General features: G+C 41.5%; 1 long non-coding RNA gene across 4 annotated transcripts; it reads right to left on the minus strand.

Moving 5' to 3' along the window:
• Positions 1 to 646: 646 nt before the first annotated feature.
• Positions 647 to 18,267, minus strand: LOC129638715 (uncharacterized). Of its 4 annotated transcripts, XR_008707985.1 has the most exons (5): positions 17,825 to 18,267; positions 14,606 to 14,635; positions 3,508 to 3,691; positions 1,371 to 1,464; positions 647 to 998 (listed from the first exon to the last, which is right to left on the minus strand). It is a non-coding gene; the product is annotated as an uncharacterized LOC129638715 (long non-coding RNA). The 4 variants fall into 4 exon arrangements; XR_008707986.1 differs by lacking the exon at positions 14,606 to 14,635 and having other exon boundaries at positions 3,508 to 3,684; XR_008707984.1 differs by lacking the exon at positions 14,606 to 14,635.
• Between the last annotated feature and the right edge of the window lie 699 nt (positions 18,268 to 18,966).

Genomic DNA, 18,966 nt, shown 5'->3' on the forward strand with positions numbered 1-18,966 from the left:
TTAGTTGATTGAAAAAGCCCTAGAGGACTCAGAGAAATGCAGGAACTTCCCTGACATACTGCAGAGTGAGACATTCAAAGGCTTAGGGAGACTGGAACATTAGAGTGAACTTATCACATAATATGTGCTCATTCACCTCAGGATATCCAAAGAACACAACTTTCACCAAGGCAGTGGTATACTGATTTCCAAGGGGAGCCTAGGCATCTGTAAAGAGCTCTGTGATGGGTCTTCTCTGTTGATCATAATGACTGCAGCTTGCCCTTGAGGAATGCCATGCTACACTGCCAAATATCACTGTCCCAACTTTCTCTAAATGGACCTGTGACCAGTGACAAGGAGGCTGTGCAAAGGTGGAACTTCAAGTCATCAGAATTCTAAGAGATTATTCGGAACCAGCTCTGAACTAATAATGAGTTAATGAGAAATTACAACAACTCAACCCTGGGAGGACATCTAATGGCCCAGACTCTTTTGTAATTGAGGTTTGAGTCCTCCCTCAAGCCAAGCACCAAAACCAGCTGAGTTTTGCCTCAGTGCTGCCTCGGGAGAAAAAATAAGAAATGGATAGGGAAAGGGTGCAGTAATAAATACCAGCTACACATGGTGACATGCTGAAGAAACCAGAACTGTAGCAGCATTTACTGGACGATTTAATAACACCCCCACCTCAGGTGAGAAGACAAACAACAAATTATTCATTCAAACAAAATGCTTAGGGCAAATGCCCAGCTTTTACTAACAGAAATTTATAACATTAAATTTCCAATGCTTTTTCTTAGCTTCTGGAGACAATTTTGTTAACCAGATACATGCTGAGAGGCTTTGACAACATTCCATTCCATCCAGAAGATGGCAATCTGGTCATTATTTCTTATTGATCATGATGATAACAGGATTATATGTTTAGAATGCAAATGTCTTTGTTGAGAAAATGGTCAGAATCTATTTTTTCTAGTATTATCTTAAGGTGCTTGATTAAGTGCCCTCTTTTAAATCTGAAAATAAAGAGACAAGTCATTAACCAAGAGACATGCAAAGAAATTATCATGTAGGAGCACTGTAGGGAACAGAAAGAGGAGCTTAATTTTACAAAAGAATATGAATGGACCCTGATGGCAAGAGACAATCCAGAAAATATAGAGTGTCAACTGAGGTTCAAGGCGCAATCAAACTCTGGTGAGAAGGGGAGCTTGGAAGAATGAGATGGACTCAGATAATATGAACCTAAATAACTATGGAGACAACTTTAACTCTCACAGAGGACTTGGGTCTGAGAAATACCAGGCAGGGCTGTACCCACCCCTCACCCCAGCACTGCATTGGGCCCAACTCCTTAAAAACAATGGAGAGTTCTTTTTTACACTCACCTTGCTGCTTCTTTGATGGCAAATTCAACAAACTGTTTCCTTACATCTGGAGGTCCTTGCACTTCTTTAAGCAATGTGAAGATTTTTTCATATTCTGAAAATGTTTAAAAAATAAACTTTCAGTAGTTCTCAAATATAAAGTTGAGTTAGAATTCAGTCTTGGTGTATCCAATAAACTCATTAACCATTCTTCATAAACCAGAATGTTACACAATATATGTGTTTTTAATGTTTAAATCAAGATACCTGAATATAACTAATAATAAAACTTTTGTAAACAATAACTAAGAGTAAAAAAGGAAAAGAAAGAGAAAAAAGGGAAAAAAAGAGAAAAATATGTTACAACATTTTAGTCAAACTATAAAGGAATCATTCTAAATTATGTGAAAGCCCATTTCTGGGAACTAATGAGCCTTAAGAGATATGTTCAATCTATTCTAAATCACAGAATGAGAGTCTTCCAATGGTATGATAGAAACTGTTATACAACATACTTCATCCAAACTGTCGAATTTCCTTCCTTAATTGATGTTTTATATCAACACTGGTTTCCTCTAGACATAATGGTGGTTTTGGGGGCATCATTCCAAGTGGAGACATTGCGATGGCTTTTTGGTCATCTGTAGAGACATAGCTGGTAATGAGTCCTCCTAAAGGGCATTACTAGAAGGTTTGTGAATCAGCCCATCTTGGCTGAAGCTAGTTAAGTCACTGGATAGAGCATCTAATTGGTTGGGTGGGATACCATCTCCTACCATATTCATAAGCTCTCGTGGAGTGGATTTTGAGAAGAAGCCATCAAGCGGGGTATGACCACTTTCCCTCCCCTCCTCATGGATATTGTGAATGACAGAGGTTTCTGGAAACCTAATGTAGAGATTGAACTACAATTAGGTATCTTACATCAACCCTACATGGACATTCATGTGCTCCTCGGTTTCTAAAATTATTTATTTCATAGTAAGAGAATAGACCATGAAGAAATCTCAGAACTGAAAAATTCTCAGGAGTCAGTAAGTTCAAAATGAGCAAGTGAAATAATTATAGTTTGAATTTGTGTTAGGGAAGAAGTAAGCTGGGATGGGACAGAGAGCAGGAGCTGGAGGAGGAGAGAGCCAGCCTGTGCACAAACATAGGAAGACTTCCAGGCTGAGGTAAGGGCACACACAGGGCCCCGGGGAGGGGACTGGCCAGGGACCACAGAGCAGAGGACCAAGGCAGAGAGACCAAGGAGGAGACAATAGGACATGCATTAGGAGAGGATGGCAGGGCCAGGTCATGCAGAGCTGGTGGACCAGAATCAGCAGTTCAGACTGTGCTCTGAGTGCCTAGTAAAGGTGATGATGAGTTTTCAGCATGGATGTGGCATGCATCCTGATTTCCATGTTGACATGATCACTTTGGCTGCAGATCAGAAAATGGGCTGGCAGAGGGAAGTTGGAAAATAGGGACATGGGTGAAGAACTTATACTGTAGTAGCTTGGTGAGCAATGAGCAATTCAGCAGTGTGGACTAAGGGATAGAGAAAAATGGTGGGATTTGAGAATAATCACAATATTTGGAGGGAAAAAAGCAGAAAAAAAGAATGAAAAAGTGCATCCAATAAAGAGGAAAAAAACAGTAGACTGTGGAGTATAAGAATCAAAGAATCTTTCTGTAAAGGAGTGGTTGAACATACGTATCAAATGTGGCTGAGAAGGTTTCCCTGGTGGTCCAGCGGTTAACAATCTGCCTGCCAATGCAGGAGACACAGGTTCGATCCCTGGTCCAGGAGGATCTCGCGTGGCACAGAGCAACTGAGCCCATGCACCACAACTATTGCGCCTGTGCTCTAGAGCCCACGTGCCACAAGTACTGAAGCCTGTGCTCCACACCTAGAGCCTGTGCTCAAGAGAAGCCCACACACAACCTGAGAGTAGCCCTCCCTTACCACAACTAGAGAAAGCCTGTGCACAGCAATGAAGACCCAGCACAGCCAAAAATAAATAAAATTATTCTTAAAATGTGGCTGAGAAATCAATGCAGCGTCAACCAAAACTGGTGACCCTAATGAGATTAGCTCCAATGGAGTAGAGAAGGCAGAAGCAGACTCTCCTGGGTAAGATCACAAAAAGGAGTTGAGGATAAGTATCCTCACCATCTTCACAGACACGGATGAGGCCCCAAGATGGGATTCTCCATCTCTTGTTTGTTTCATTGACGGCAATGCCACACTTGACCTCTTAGATGAGGAAGGACTCCTTGGTTCTCCATGGTGTTTCTTTAGTGTTTTAGGCTCTACAGCAAACTCCTCTGGTTCATCAGTCATCATTTCCTGAAAACTTCAGTAAACATACTCCATTAATGATAAAAAAAAGTACCATTAAAAATTGCATTCTACATATATATAAATGTGTGTATACACAACATGCATTTGCATCATTAATATGAATTTTATTGTGGGTCAAGGTTACCATGCCCCAACAGGCTACTCTCAGGAAAAGCAACCTATTTTTAGTACAGTGAAAATGAAAAAAGGAGGAAGGTAACATGAGTATAGTTCAGAGGCAAACACAGTACATGATTATTCAGGATGCTTGTGGAATGAGTGAATCTCATTAGCCAGAATTGATTAAACTCATGATTACCTCTTTGAGGAAATATAAACCATTCTGTCAACAATTATTAGGAGAAATAATTCCATTTCTTTTCCCTATTTGATTTAAACTCATCACTAACAAATATTGACTGAAACTTTACAGACTGCAACTTGTAGATGGTGAATGCAAGAGTAGTAGGAATATTCAATCCACCCAGTTCCAATCGCACAGAGGTTCAAATGTCAATCTCAGAGCTACATGACAGGCACTACTCAATGCTGCTGCTAAGTCACTTCAGTCATATCCGACTCTGTGCGACCCCATAGACGGCAGCCCACCAGGCTCCCCTGTCCTTGGGATTCTCCAGGCAAGAACACTGGAGTGGGTTGCCATTTCCTTCTCCAATGCATGAAAGTGAAAAGTGAAAGTGAAGTCGCTCAGTTGTGTCTAACTCTTTGTGACCCCATGGACTGCAGCCTACCAGGCTCCTCCACCCATGGGATTTTCCAGGCAAGAGTACTGGAGTGGGGTGCCATTGCCTTCTCCGAAAGATGAGATGTCCTGGTATGAAATACTAACTTAAAGTTCTTATCATTCAAGGATAAACCCGAGAATGTGCAACACTGTTATTTTAATAAAGTCATGATAAACATCTTTCTGAACCATTTACATTTCTCATTAAAGAGGACTGCAAAAGGGGGGAGTTATTTTCATGGTTTATTTAATACCAGTTAGGTTCTCTTCTGGGCTTCCAGGGTGGCTCAGATGGTAAAGAATCTGCCTGCAATGCAGGAGACCAGGGTTCGATCCCTGGGTTGGGAAGATCCCCTGGAAAAGGGAATGGCAACCCACTCCAGTATTCTTGCCTGGAGAATTCCATGGACAGAAGAGCCTGGCAGGCTACAGTCCATGGGGTTGCAAAGAGTTGGACACAACTGAGCAACTAACATTTCCACTTCACTTTCAGGTTCTCTTCTAATTGCTTTACATTTACTAACTTACTTTTATCTTCCAAGATGCTAAAATTTTGGCAAAAACTCGGGGACAAATTAACAAAGCAAAGATTTTGTGTTAAGGCGGAACCAACATTTGCAAAGATTCCTGTAATTGATGGGATGTCTTGGCAGTAGAGGAGCTTTCCCCCAGGTCAAAAGCAGTCAGCCTTAAATAAAATCTGTTAATCAAAATCTCTGTACTTGGAAGAGTACTGCCTTATGAAAGAGTTGAAATGAGTAAAGGAGGTGGCTAGCATTTAGAGTAACCAAAAAGAACATGAATGTAACTGAAATCTGTACAATAAGGCCCCATGTGGTGTGTTCAACGATGTTTTAAAAAGGAACTAGGAAAACGGGATTGAATAGTGAAAATAAATTTCAGTCCGCTTACTACTACATTTCTCACTCCAATACTGATATGCTTATATATCAATCCATCCCGCGTGAGGTTTCAGAGTGTGAATCCATCCTTCTGAGAATTATCATTCCCTAGGAAACTACAGAAATTGCATTTTGAACCCAAACTGCCGAACGTCAGAGCCTGGACTAAACTGTTGAATGTTGACCAGCACAGGAGGCTTAACAATCCTCAAACATGACTCCAAGCCCAACAGAGGAGTTCATCACTCCCTTGGTTTCTTTATGCTCCTGCCAGGGACCTCACATTGGATCTGCTTATGTAAAAGCAGAAAGTAACACCTCTCTAAGAGCTTTTCTCCAGTCTCTGCATTGTGCAGTTTCAGAGCCAGAGGGGAGCTTTGGTAGGCAGAATTTCTTAAAGCTGAGATAAGAGTATAAAAATAACACTGACTTTTTATGATGACACTCCAGCCTTTCATAATGTTTAATGTTAAAAGTGGTTTTGTTGAGGCTTCCCTGGTGGCTCAGTGGTAAAGAATCTGTCTGCCAATGCAAGAGACCCAGCTTGATCCCTGGTCCAGAAAGATCCCACATGCAGCAGAGCAACAACTTGTGTGCCACAACTATTGAGTCTGTGCTCTACAGCCCAGGAGTGACAACTACTGAGCCCACTTTTCCCAGCTACTGAAGCCCACTCGCCCTAGAGCCTGTGCTCTGCAATAAAAGAAGCCACCGCAATAAGAAGTTCATACATTGCAACTAGAAAGTAGCCCCGGCTTGCTGCACCTAGAGAAAAGCCCTCATAGCAACAAAAACTTAGCGCAGTCAAAAAAGATAAGTAAAGTAGTTGTTAGAATGACTGGTGATTTTCAAATTATTTTTTCCCTTTTTCTTTTCCACAGTGAACACTGTGGTTCATCAATGTGGTTTGCATAGATGCTTTCAATTGCAGGAGCAGAACACTCCACCCATTTTGGCTAAAATGATACAACAGTTCAACACACACCTGAAGATTAGCTTTACACGAGGCTTAACCCTCAAGAGCCTAGTCTCTTTCCATCATTCCCATCTGCTTTCTTTGATGCCACTTTCATCCCATTTGGGATGTCAGAGGCTTCTGAATTACATGCTACTTCAATCATATCTAGCAGGAAAAAAGAGGTATGTCCTTGTCCTAGCATTCCCAGTAGAAATCCGAAGATTTACTGTGACTGGACTTTTTAGTTCACATTCTTATACTTGAATTTTTTTTTATATACTTGAATTAATTACTATGGTAAAAGAGGGCATTAGACTGTGCTGATTTCAAAAGCCCAGTTCAAAAATGGTAAAAAAAAAAATCAGAAGTATGACATTTGAAAAACACTAATAATAACACAGAGAAACCTCAGGTAAAATTGATTTAGGTTACATTTACCCATAAATAAACAATACTAAGAATGAAAAGGAGACATACCATAGATCCATCAGAAGTTTTCTTAATGGAGGGCATACTATGAATGACTTCATTTCAGATTTAAAAACTGAGATGAACTAGACATACCTATGAAAAATAAAACTTGCCAAAATTTACCAAACAAGAAATAGAAAATCTGAGTGCTCCTGTATCTGGTAAAACTATGAATTAAAAAAATGAAAAACCTTATTATCCAGAAGGCATCCCTAAAGAGTCCTCCAAACATTTAGGAGGACCTAACACCAATGGCACCCCACTCCAGCACTCTTGCCTGGAAAATTCCATGGATGGAGGAGCCTGGTAGGCTGCAGTCCATGGGGTCGCTAAGAGTCGGACACGACTGAGCGACTTCACTTTCACTTTTCACTTTCATGCATTGGAGAAGGAAATGGCAAGCCACTCCAGTGTTCTTGCCTGGAGAATCCCAGAGACGGGGGAGCCTGGTGGGCTGCCATCTATGGGGTTGCACAGAGTCGGACACGACTAAAGCGACTTAGCAGCAGCAGCAGCAACACCAGTTCTAACGTTAAATATTTCCAAACTCCTTTGGAAAGCAAAAAATAGGGGACTAGTTTTCAACTCATTTTATGAGGTCAATATAAAGCTGATACAAACTTCTAACAAAGACATTAGAAGAAAGGAAAACTACAAGTCAAAATCTCTTCCTTGAAAATAGACATAAAAATTGTAAACCAAAGATTAGCACACATATCCCCCTCAAAAAAAAAAAAACTGATGAAAAAGATATACACCAACATGGTGTAGTATACACCTTAGGAAAGGCAAGGTTCATGTCAAATTCAAAAATCACTCAGTGTTGGACTTCCCTGGTGATTCAGTGGTTAAGAATCCTCCTACTGAACCCTCTTACACTGTTGATGGGAATGCAAACTAGTACAGCCACTATGGAGAACAGTGTGGAGATTCCTTAAAAAACTGGAAATAGAACTGCCATATGACCCAGCAATCCCACTCCTGGGCATGCACACTGAGGAAACCAGAATTGAAAGAGACATGTCTACCCCAGTGTTCACTGAAGCACTGTTTACAATAACCAGGACATGGAAGCAACCTAGATGTCCATTGGCAGATGAATGGATAAGAAAGCTGTGGTACATATACACAATGCAATATTACTCAGCTATTAAAAAAATGCATTTGAATCAGTTCTAATGAGGTGGATGAAACTGGAGCCTATTATACAGAGTGAAGTAAGTCAGAAAGAAAAAACACCAATACAGTGTACTAACACATATACATGGAATTTAGAAAGATAGTAATGATGACCCTATATGTGAGACAGCAAAAGAGACACAGATGTAAAGAACAGACTTTTGGACTCTGTGGGAGAAGGCGAGGGTGGGATGATTTGAGAGAATAGCATTGAAACATGTATGTTACCATAAGTGAAATAGATTGCCAGTCCAGGTTTGATGCATGAGACAGGGCACTCAGGGTCGGTGCACTGAGATTATCCTGAGGAATGGGATAGGGAGGGAGGTGGGAGGGGGATTCAGGATGGGGAACACATGTACACCCATGGCTAATTCATGTGAATGCATGGCAAAAACCACTACAATATTGTAAAGTAATTAGCCTCCAATTAAAATAAATTAATTAATTAAAAAAAAAAGAATCCTCTCCTCAATGTAGGGGACACAGGTTTGATCCCTGCTCCAAGAAGATCTCACATACTGAGGGAAAACTAAGCCCATGTGCCACAAGTATTGAGCCTGTGCTCTAGAACCCTGGAGCACCAACTACTGAAGCCCGCACACCCTAGAACCTATGCTTCACAACAAGAGAAGCCGCCACAGTGAGAAGCCCACATACCACAACTACAGAGTAGCCCCTGCTCTCCACAACTAGAGAAAGCCCTCACACAGCAATGAAGACTCAGCACAGCCAAAAATAAATAAATAAATCATTTTAAAAAATCAGTGTTAACCACATTTAAAAAAAAAAGAAAAATCATATGATCATTTTTAGAGAAGTTTTTTTTTTAATTTTCTTTTTATTTATTTATTGGCTGCACTATGCAGCATGTGGGATCTTAGTTCCCTGACCAGGGATTGAACTGGCGACCCTGCAATGGAAGTGTGGAGTTTTAACCACTAGATCACCAGGGAAGTCCCCACATGATCATTTTTAAAGATGAGTCCAATGAGTCCAAGTTCAACATCTACTCATGATTAAAAATTATCAGCAACTCAGAAGAGAAGCCAGTTTCCATAACCTAATCAAAATCTTACAGCAAAAAGCCATATGTTTAAAGAAAAAAAAAATCCTATAGCAAACATCATACTTAATGGTGATATACCAAACACTTTCTACCTGAGTTTATAAACAAGACCAGGATGCCCACTATATGTTCAAGAACATATGGAGGTACTAAAAAGTGCAGTAGCACCAAAAAACACAATAGCTATGAGGTTTGCAAAGGAAGAAGTAAAAGTGTCATTATTCACAGATGACATTTTTCTACACATAGAATAGTCAAAAGGATGCCAAATAGAGTTAATCAATGAATGAAGTCAAGTGACTTGACATAAAGGAAATACTAAATAAAAAACCTAGTATTTCACAATAATACTAAAAATAATTAGAAAGAGATTTTAAAATACCACTGAAAATAGTATCAAGAACATAAAATGCCAAGAAATTAATGAAAGAGGTGCTAGTAAAAATATAAAACATCACTGAGAGAAAAGAAAGAGCTCAGTAAATGAAGTGAAATAATTTTTGAATGGATTGGAAGACTTGTTATTAAGTCACTGTCATTTTTCCCCAAAATGATTATTACAATCATATTTAAAATTCCATCATGTTAGTTGTGGGAAAAATCTTCAAGCTGATAATAAAATGTATAAGGATATTAAAGGGCTGTGAATAGTCATGACAATCTTTAAGAAAATGAACAAAGTTGGAAGACACACAGAATCAGATATGAGATTTACTATAAAGATATAGTATTTTTAAAATATGTGGTATTGGAGCAAGGATAGGCCAATTTTTTTCACCAATGGAAGAGGACATAGAATATATATTCTTATATTTCTATAAGAATATAGAAATAAATCTGGAAATATAAAATTGCTAGATTTATGACACTGCGAGCCACAACTCAATGTGTAAATGATAGTCCATTTAATAAGTCTACTTGATAACTACAGGGAAAAAATAAACCTTGACTCTTACCACATTCCATTTTATAAAACATTTAATTGAGATTAATACGAGATCTAGAAGAAAACTCAGAATGTGATTTACATAGTATAGGGTAGGCAAAGGTTTTTAAAGGTATAAAAGCACTAACCATCAAGAATAAATTAAATGGACTTAAGTTTTCCATTAATCAAAAGACACATTTAAGAGTGAAAAATAGTTATAGAAGATACTAAAAATTATATATTTAAATATATATGCTCATGTCTATATCTCAAAAGATAGAATCCAGAATATATGCAGAACTACAAATCATTTTTAAAATAAAAAGATATCAATAAAATATGGGTTCAGTTCAGTTCAGTCGCTCAGTCATGTCCGACTCTTTGCGATGCCATGAATTGCAGCACGCCAGGCCTCCCTGTCCATCACCAACTCCTGGAGTTCACTCAGACTCAAGTCCATCGAGTCAGTGATGCCATCCAGCCATCTCATCCTCTGTCGTCCCCTTCTCCTCCTGCCCCCAATCCCTCCCAGCACCAGAGTCTTTTCCAATGAGTCAACTCTTCGCATGAGGTGGCCAAAGTACTGGAGTTTTAGTTTCAGCATCATTCCCTCCAAAGAAATCCCAGGGCTGATCTCCTTCAAAATGGACTGGTTGGATCTCCTTGCAGTCCAAGGGACTCTCAAGAGTCTTCTCCATCACCACAGTTCAAAAGCATCAATTCTTTGGCGCTCAGCTTTCTTCACAGTCCAACTCTCACATCCATACATGACCACTGGAAAAACCATAGCCTTGCCTAGATGGACCTTTGTTGGCAAAGTAATGTCTCTGCTTTTGAATATGCTATCTAGGTTGGTCATAACTTTCCTTCCAAGGAGTAAGCGTCTTTTAATTTCATGGCTGCAGTCACCATCTGCAGTGATTTTGGAGCCCCAAAAAATAAAGTCTGACACTGTTTCCACTGTTTCTCCATCTATTTCCCATGAAGTGATGGGACCGGATGCCATGATCTTCGTTTTCTGAATGTTGAGCTTTAAGCCAACTACTTCACAAAGACATACGTGAATAGCCCCCCTAAAAACCATTATTCGGCAGAAAATGCAAGTTTAAACATAATGAGAGTTCACTGCACACACACCAGAGTAGCTGAAATTATAGACTGACTTTATAACGAGTGTTTTTGAGCATACGGTGGAACTTGAATTTTCATACATTGCTGAACCCAGATTCCCACACAAATGCCCAAGGCCATACTCCAAACTTTAAAGAACTTCCTTAAGGCTGAGGCACAGAAATCATAGGAAAAGTATCCCACCCCACGGGTGAGCCAGAACAACCAAGTTCCACCCTAGTCTTAGAGCACCCTCGGAATAGCACCCCCTCGGTTGTGACAGCACCTAAGTCCTCCCAAGATGGAGACAAGCACTCCCAGTAACAGCCCCATGGACAATGAGCAGATCACAAGGAAAAGCTGCCTCATCAAAGCAGACACACAGTCCAAGCACAACTGCTCCCCATGCTGATCTGAGCATCTGAGAAAAGGCTCTTGCCACTGAGGGAAAGCCCACAAAGAAGAGGGACCCACAGCCCTGAGGTAACACACCCAGGAAACGTCTTCACTCACGGCTAGGACAGCCACCAAGAAGCACTCATCCCCTCTCCCCCAGCTTCCGCAGAAGCATCCCTTCACCCGGGTGAGGAGAATCACACAGGGAACTGTCCCAGAACTGAGCAGGAGCTCCAGGGCCAGCCCTGTCCCCGACAAGGCTGAACTAAAGCATCCAAGAAATGGCATCCCTCTGGGCTGAAGCCAGCCCCCAAGGCAGTGTCTCCCCAGAGCTGAGGAGGTCCCCTAGGAAGGGCTCCACCCTGGATGTAGAACACCCAGGGATAGGAACCCTCCGAGGCAGAGAGAAAGCCCCCGGAAAAACAATCCACATTCCTGCTATCAATCCTGATCTTAATGGAGGAGCCTGGAAGTAACTCACAAAAGGGCAGTAAATGTGTCAAGGCTTCACAGGTGTAACTTTCTAGAATGTACCCTGGGCAGCTGCCGGAAATGCATTCTCCTCAGGTGTCTGGGAGGGAAGTACACTAGGAAGTGTCTCACCAGAAGCAGATGTGTTACTGCCTGGGAGGACTCAAGGGAAGCCCCTGGCCACAGATGCTACTGGCGATAGCTCGACATCACTGGGCACTGGAGATGCTGCCGCCTAAAGAGGCCTCCACCCTGAGCAACTGAACAAGTGGCCTAGAACCGGGAGCCAGCTTCCACTCCACCACCCCCCAACCCTGCCCCGCAGCCCTAACCCTGGCACCCTCTGCAGGAAGACTTTTGTGTCTGCTTCCACAAGAAAAAAAAAATTAAAGGAACCAGAACCACTTTCACAGGTCAGGCCAAAAGGGTGACTTTGGAACTGAGGGAGTAAGTCAGTACTGGCACACTGTAGTAACAGAAAAAGAGAAAGATTATATGATCATCCTAATTGATGCAGAAAATATATGTGATAAAATGCAGAAAATATCCATGAGGAACGATTAAAAGCATGTAAGAAGGGGGTCTATCAGAAATCTACAATGCAGTTATTCCTAGGGGAGAAACATTTGAAGGACTCCATGTAAAATCAAAACAAGACAGAATTGCCCATTGTCATCCTTTTTATTCAACACTACAATACAGGATTTCTGCCTTGAACTTTCAGGTAGTGACTCAGGCTCTTCACACAGCAAGCTCTCAGACTACTGAATTATGGACAAGTCCTGAGAATTGTGCTTTTTCAAGGAATTGCCAGGCACCTTAAATGTGACAATCCTCTGAGAATGGAGTTTGGGGGAAGCTCCAAACCTTTTCCTGCCCCTTCAGTGGCTGATATATTGCCACTTTTTAGAGAAACCATAATTGTGAGTCTTTTGATTTCCAAGGTCCCAAGGAGCAGAAGAGATGCTGGGAAGAGGACCATTTAAAACACCACAAAGTTAGCTGTTATGATCGGTTTATTATTGTTTTGCTGTTGCTAGTGTTGTCTTAGCCATTTTTCTTGAGTAAATGCTATTCAGATTTTTACAAGTGCTTTCTTAATTACAAAGTTCTAAAAACCCTTTATTCTGACAATATCTGCCAGTGCCTTCATTACTTTTTAGGGGTAGTACATTTTCAGAAGTCCTCCCTCCACAGATCAAGAAGTGCCTGTTCCTATATGCTACATTTCAGTCCAAGTATAAATCCAAGAAATCAAACTGTATATTATTTACAGAATCTTTTTCTTCTAGAAGCAAACCAACATGTGGTGCTTATGTAATTGTGTACAACTGTCTACAACCAGGACTTGTTTCTTTAGTCAATTAGTTATAGAAAACTCCACGTAAGGATATGGTGTGGCATCGGAGAGTATATGTTTTTATTGCTGCATAAGAAATTATCTCAAGGGGGCGGTCCTAAGATGGAGGAGGAATAGGACAGTGAGACCACTTTCTACCCTACAAATTCATAGAAAGAACATTTGAATGCTGAGAAAATTCCACAAAACAACTTCTGAATGCTGGCAGAGGACATCGGGCACCCAGAAAGGCAGCCCATTGTCTTCAAAAGGAGGTAAGGACAAAATATAAAATATAAAAAGAGAGACAAAAGAGTTAGGGATGGAGACCCATCCCAGGAAGGGAGTTTAAAAGAGAAGTTTCCAAACACCAAGAAACCCTCTCACTCACGGGTCTGTGGGGAGTTTTGGAATCTCAGAGGGCAACATAACCAGGAGGAAAAATAAATAAATAAACCCCACAGATTACATGCCTAACGACAACTCCCAGCAGACAAGTAGCCCAGACACTTGCATCCGCCACCAGAAAGTGGGGGGCTAAACAGGAAGGGGCCGACTGCATTGCTTAGGGTAAGGACCGGGCCTGAATGCCCTGAGGGAGCTAATGTGAGATACCAACCCAAACTGTGGGATAGCCAGAGAGAGAGAAAAAAAAAAGAGAGAGAGAACTATCCCGCAAAAAGCCCTAACCTAAGGCACTGCTCGGAGAAGGCAATGGCACCCCACTCCAGTACTCTTGCCTAGAAAATCCCATGGATGGAGGAGCCTGGTAGGCTGCAGTCCATGGGGTTGCTAGAGTCGGACATGACTGAGCGACTTCACTTTCACTTTTCACTTTCATACATTGGAGAAGGAAATGGCAACCCACTCCAGTGTTCTTGCCTGGAGAATCCCAGGGATGGCAGAGCCTGGTGGGCTGCCATCTATGGGGTCGCACAGAGTCGGACACGACTGAAGCAACTTAGCAGTAGCAGCAGCAAGGCACTGCTGGGCCCGATCACAGAACGAAGGATGGAGCAAATATCAGAGGAGAGCTAGCCGGCTGCGGGCTGGCCCAACCCCCGCCAGAGGCAGGGAGGCAGGCAGACCGCAGCCAGAGCCGGAAATGGGCAATCTCGGCCCCAGAGATGGCATCCTCTATCAAACTGTGAGCAGGCTCCCAGTTGCTAACCAAGACTTCCTGGGATTCTGGATGGTTGACACCCGCCGGGAGGGTCACAGCCAGAGATCAGTTCCCCAGAAGAGACACACAGCACACCTGAGATGGCATGCCTACTTCATACCCAGGAAATGGAGCAGCGGGGATGGGGAAGGCCATAAGATGCACCCCACCTCCTGCCCAGGAGAGAGTGTACTCACCAAGCACCTGGTCACCTGAGCTGCTCGGACCTGGGAAGGGCACAAAATGCAGGCCCAACTGAGTCTGTGCCTTTGTGGAGTACCCGAGAACCTGAACCTGAGTGGCTTAGACCTGGGAAGTGCATGCAACCCAGGGCTCGCTTTAGACAGTTCCCCTGCAGAACAACCTGGAGCCTGAGCAGTGTAGACTGGGAAAGCACACATGCCATAAGCAGGGGCAAACCCAGTGTGACCAAGACACTGCGAGCACTCCCCACACACACCAGTGATATTTGTTTGCAGTGTTCCTCCCTCCCCACAGCACAACTGACAAGTGAGCCTAAATAAGTGACCACCTTCACCCCCTTGTGTCAGGGCGGAAATTAGACACTGAAGAGACCTGCAAACAGAAGAAGCCAAAATAAACAGAGGGAACCACTTTGGAAGTGACAGGTACAACAGATTAAAACCCTGTAGTTAGCACCAACTACATTGGAAGGGGCCTAAAGATCTTGAGAAGTATAAGCTGGATCAAGGAACTATCTGAAACTGAACTGACCCCACACTGCCCACCACAGCTCCAGAGAAATTCCTAGATATATTTTTACTATTATCATTTTTAAATTAAAAAAAATTTTTTAAGTCCTCTATTACTCCTTTAATTTTCATTTTTATAACCTACTATTTCCTTGCAAAAAAACACCCTATTTTAAAAGCAAACTTCATGTATATATTTTATAATTTTTGTGATTTTGCTTTGTTTTTTTCATATTGTATTTTTGAGAGTCTAACCTCTACTCTAGATTTTGAATCTTTGCTCTTTGGTATTTGTTATCAATTTTGTACCTTTAAGAATCAAATCTTCAGTACCCATTTTTACTTAGGAGTGTGATTACTAGCTTGATTACTCTCTCCCCCTTTTGACTCTCCTTTTTCTTCCCCAGGTCACCTCTATCTCCTCCCTCCCCCTTCTCTTCTCTAACCAACTCTGTGAATTTCTTTGTATGTTCCAGGCTGTGGAGAACACTTAGGGAACTGATTACTGGCTAGATCTGTCTCTCTCCTTTTGATTCCCCCTTTTCTCCTCCTGGTCACCTCTATTTCCCTCCTCCTTCTTCTCTTCTCCATGTAACTCTGTGAACCTCTCTGGGTGTCCCTCACTGTGGAGAATCTTTTCTCCATTAAACTGGATGTTTTATCATCGGTGTGGTATGGATGGAGAATTATTGAGGCTACTGTAAGAATAAGACTGAAAACCAGAGGCAGGAAGCTTAAATCCAAAACTTGAGAACACCAGAAAACTCCCGACTCTAGGGAACATTAATCGACATGAGCTCATCCAAAACCCTCCATACCTGCACTGAAACCAAGCTCCACCCAAAAGCCAACAAGTTCCAGAGCAAGACATACTACACTAATTCTCCAGCAACACAGGTACATAGCCCTGAGCATTAATATACAGGCTGCCCAAAGTCACACCAAACCCATAGACACCTCAAAACTCACTACTGGACACTTCATTGCACTCCAGAAATAAGAGCTCCAGCTCCACCCACCAGAACACCGACGCAAGCTTCCCTAACCAGGAAACCTTGACAAGTCATTCGTCCAACCCCACCCACAGGGAGGAACCTCCACAAAAAAGAGGAACCACAAACTTCCAGAACACAGAAAGGCCACCCCAAACACAGCAACCTAAACAAGATGAAAAGGAAGAGAAATATTCAGCAGGTAAAGGAACATGATAAAAGCCCACCAAACCAAACAAAAGAGGAGATAGGGAGTCTACCTGAAAAAGAATTCAGAATAATGATAATAAAAATGATCCAAAATCTTGAAAACAAAATGGAGTTACAGATAAATAGTCTAGAAACAAGAATTGAGAAGATAAAAGAAAGGTTTAACAAGGACCTAGAAGAAATAAAAAAGAGTCAATGAATAATGCAATAACTGAGATCAAAAACACTCTGGAGGAAACCAACAGTAGAATAACTGAGGCAGAAGATAGGATAACTGAGGTGGAAGAAAGAATGATGGAAATAAATGAAGCAGAGAGGAAAAAAGAAAAAAGAATCAAAAGAAATGAGGACAACCTCAGAGACCTGTGGGACAATGTCAAACGCTCCAACATTCGAATCATAGGAGTCCCAAAAGAAGAAAAAAAAGAAAGGCCATGAGAAAATACTTGAGGAGATAATAGCTGAAAACTTCCCTAAAATGGGGAAGGAAATAGCCACCCAGTCCAAGAAACCCAGACAGTCCCAAACAGGATAAACCCATGGTGAAACACAAGATACATATTAATCAAATTAACAGAGATCAAACACAAAGAACAAATATTAAAAGCAGCAAGGGAAAAACAACAAATAACTCACAAGCGGATTCCCATAAGCATAACAGCTGATCTTCCAATAGAAATTCTTTAGGCCAGAAGGGAATGACAGGACATACTTAAAGTGATGAAAGAGAAAAACCTACAACCCAGATTACTGTACCCAGGAAGGATCTCATTCAAATATGAAGGAGAAATCAAAAGCTTTACAGACAAGCAAAAGCTGAGAGAATTCAGCACCACCAAACCAGCTCTCCAACAAATGCTAAAGGATCTTCTCTAGACAGGAAACACAGAAAGAGTGTATAAATTTGAACCCAAAACAACAAAGTAAATGGCAACTTACTGGGATCATACTTATCAGTAATTACCTTAACAGTAAATGGGTTGAATGCCGCAACCAAAAGACAGAGACTGGCTGAATGGATACAAAAACAAGACCCCTATATATGCTGTCTACAGGAGACCCACCTCAAAACAAGGGACACATACAGACTTTAAGTGAAGGGCTGGAAAAAGATATTTCACACAAATGGAGACCAAAAGAAAGCCGGAGTAGCAGTACTCATATCAGATAAAATAGACTTTAAAATAAAGGCTGTGAAAAGAAACAAAGGACACTACATAATTATCAAAGGATCAATCCAAAAAGAAGATATAACAATTATAAATATATATTCACCCAACATAGGAGCACCACAATATGTAAGGCAAATGCTAACAAGTATGAAAGGGGAAATTAACAATAACACAATAATAGTGGGAGACTTTAATACCCCACTCACACCTATGGATAGATCAACTAAACAGAAAATTAAAAAGGAAACACAAACTTTAAATGATACAATGGAACAGTTAGACCTAATTGATATCTATAGGACATTTCACTCCCCAAAAATGAATTTCACCTTTTTTGCAAGTGCACACAGAACCTTCTCCAGGATAGACCGCATCCTGAGCCATAAATCTAGCCTTGGTAAATTCAAAAAAATTGAAATCATTCCAAGCAACTTTTCTTGCTGGGAGCAGGAGCTCCGCCCATGGCAAAGGTCATGAGGAAGGAGGCTCGGCATACGCAAAGGCGGGATCGAGCCTCAGGAGTCCCCCTGGAAATTCTCGAGCATCTACCCCCAAAACCAGAGTCTGCCTACTTTCTGCTTTGTGCTTTCACCTACACCTCTGACTTTACAGGGGCTGTCCCCCACTACCTCTCTCTGAAAAAAGAGTTAGCTTACAGCTCCAGTTAATAATTCCTGGGTGTGACAGTGTTTCAACCTACAAACTCCTTTGGAAATCCTCTAGCCTGCCTGAATAGGTTTTTCCGGCCACATGTGATTGTTCAGAGCCTCCCAACTGTGAGAGACAGGAGATGTTCTAAACTGTCTAAACACAGATTCCTTTGAGTAGTTAAAAGATTGATTAGAAATTGTATTGGTGAAGGGTTTTTCACTTATTGGGCCAATGTTTGCTGCTAAGTCTCCATACCCCTTACCTACTGTGTCCTTGGCAGTGTATTGATTGATATAATTGGTGTAAGTAGTAGCTTTAATGTTTGTAACCTTGGACCCTTGAGTTAATTCTTTTTTGTTGTAGCTCACCACACCTTTGCCCTATAGGAATGCAACTTTAATGCTTTTGGAGGGTGGCGCCTGACTAATCACCTTTAGAGAAAAATAAGTTTTCTGAAGAAAGGGTCTTAAAATGTTAACAGGCCTCCAGGCCAGAAGATGGTGCAAATCACCTAAACTTTTGCATATGATAAGTGCAGGAAGAAAGCCTGGCTTACTGCATGACTCTACCCCTTCCCCCATTATCCTCTATGCATAACTTAAGGTATAAAAACTACTTTGAAAAATAAAGTGCTGGCCTTGTTCACCGAAACTTGGTCTCCCCATGTCGTTCTTTCTCTCACCTTCTGGCTGAATTATTCAGCCTCTTTTCTCCACTGAATTTCCTCATTGAGCTATCCTTATTTAACCCCTCTTTATATCTTTAATTAACGCTTAATTGATCTATTGTTTCCTGATGATCGCTGAAGCCGTCTCTCCTT

Source organism: Bubalus kerabau, chromosome X (genome assembly GCF_029407905.1).
Source record: "Bubalus kerabau isolate K-KA32 ecotype Philippines breed swamp buffalo chromosome X, PCC_UOA_SB_1v2, whole genome shotgun sequence".
NCBI lineage: Eukaryota > Metazoa > Chordata > Mammalia > Artiodactyla > Bovidae > Bubalus > Bubalus kerabau.